Raw genomic sequence first — 2,474 nt, 5'->3', positions numbered from 1 at the left:
TAGTAAAATGTGAGAGATAAAAAATGGAATTTTAAATGAACTATGCAAAATGAACATAGAACTTAAAGATTTGGAAAATGCTGGAGTACAAAGACGTGTTCTAGAAGTTCACCAGGGTGGCACTGTACAATTTTTTTTGTTTGTTTAAGAGATTAATCCTGTGGCTGATGGATCTGACTAACTACTGTTGTTATGTGCCATCGAGTCACCTGTGACCCATAGCAACCCTATGTACAGCAGCTTTGAAGCCTGCCCTGTCCTGAGCTCCCTGACCTCACTGACTCTGAAACACCTACCCCCATTTTCCAGTTACTGTGTCAATCTATCTTATCTGGGGTCTTCCTCTCCTGTGCTGTCCCTCCACTCTTCCAAGCATGATGTCCTTCACCAAGGACTGGTTTCTCCTGGCCATGTGCCCAAAGGATGTCAATTAACTACTACACAAGAAAAAGGAAAAAACCATCACTTTAGACTGAAGAGGACAGAGAAGGAGTGAAACGAAAAGAATACTGTCTGCCTCTTGTTTTGTACAGGCAGGAAACAGGCCAAGGAAGATACTTCTGTTATCTTCCAAGAAAAGAAAAGAATCACTCCAGCAACAATAGCAAAATTCAACAGAGCAGCAAGCAAAAAAATGCTGGTGATATTGTGGAGAAATTGGAACCCTTCACCACTGGTGGGAGTGTAAAAAATGGTGCAACCACTCTGGAAGGCAGTATGACACTTTCTTAAAAAGTTGGAAATAGAAATACCATTTGACCCAGAAATTCCGCTACTTGGAATATACCCCAAAGAAACCAGAGTCACCACCGAAACATATGCATGCACACCCATGTTTATTGCTGTGTTACTCACAATAGCAAAGAGATGGAAGCAACCAAAGTGTCCATAAACAAACGAAAGGATAGAAAACTAAGATATATTCACACAATGGAACACTACACAGCACTGAAAAACAAGGAATTAATAAATCATTACACAGACAAAAAGGAACTGTCCTTGAATGCTATTGTGCCATTTTGATCATTGCACTTGGTGTCCCTCTTAAACCATGCAATAAAGACCTGCTCGTTTCTTGGAGGGGGGGGGGACATTACACAACATGGGTGATCCTGGAGGACACTATGTTGAGTGAAATATCTAAGCTACAAAAGGACAAATACTGCATAACATTACTATTATAAAACAGGACAGACACCTACAACCAGGAGAAGATAAAATAGATGAATGTGATCCTCTAAGATTCAAATCCCTATGCACATCCCAAAACTTCTCCAACAGGATAAAAAGGGAAGTTACAGACTGGGAAAAAGTATTTGGTAATGACATATCAGATAAGGGACTTATATCCAGAATTTATAAAATACTTGAGCACCACAACAAGATAAAGGTAAATAATCCAATAGAAAAATGGGCACAGGATATGAACAGGCACTTAACCAAAGAAGACATTCAGATGGCAGACAAACACATGAAGAAATGTTCAAAATCCCTGACTCTAAGAGAAATGCAAATCAAAACAACTATGAGATATCATGTCACCCCAGTCAAAATAGTGACATTTAAGCAACAAATGCTGGTGAGGTTGTGGAGAAACTGGAATCCTTATTCACTGTTGGTGGGAGTGTAAAATGGTGCAACCACTGTGGAAGGTGGTATGGTGCTTTCTCAGAAAGTTGCGAATAGAGATACCATTTGACCCAGCAATTCCACTCCTGGGAATATACCCCAAAGAGACCATAACTGACACCCAAGCAGATATATGCATACCCATGTTTATTACTGCTTTGTTCACACTAGCAAGGAGTTGGAAACAACCCAAGTGCCCATCAACAAATGAGTGGATAGAGAAGCTGTGGTATATTCACACAATGGAATACTATGCTGCATTGAAAAATAAGGAACTGCAGACAACAAGTGCTGGCGAGGTTGTGGAGAAACTGGAACCCTTATTCACTGTTGGTGGAAGTGTAAAATGGTGCAACCAGTATGGAAGGAGGTATGACACTTTCTCAAAAAGTTGCAAATAGAGATACCATTTGACCCAGCAATTCCAATACTGGGAATATACCCCCCAAAGACCATAACCGACATCCAAGCACATATATGCACACCCATGTTTATTGCGGCTTTGTTCACAATAGCAAGGAGTTGAAAACAACCTAAGTGCCCATCAACGAATGGATAGAGAAGCTGTGGTATAGTCACACAATGGAATACTACACTGCATTGAAAAACAAGGAACACATGCAGTATTATTCAAAATGGGTGACTCTGGAGGACATTATACTGAGTGAAGTATCTCAGTCACAAAATGAAAAATACTGCATGGTGCCACTGTTGTAAACAGGACTGACCTTGGGGTTGGGGAAAGATTGAGAAAGATGGGTTCAATAATGTATACTGCATTGAAACAGATGAGATAGAAAACTGTTTAAAAGGGATATGTGATTAGGTATTTTTGTTATGACAGG

The sequence above is a fragment of the Elephantulus edwardii genome, unplaced genomic scaffold (genome assembly GCF_000299155.1).
Source record: "Elephantulus edwardii isolate Elephantulus edwardi_28Jun2011 unplaced genomic scaffold, EleEdw1.0 scaffold00210, whole genome shotgun sequence".
In the NCBI taxonomy this organism is placed as follows: Eukaryota; Metazoa; Chordata; class Mammalia; order Macroscelidea; family Macroscelididae; genus Elephantulus; species Elephantulus edwardii.
The sequence above is the reverse complement of the archived record's forward strand: the minus strand, read 5'-3'. Positions refer to the sequence as shown.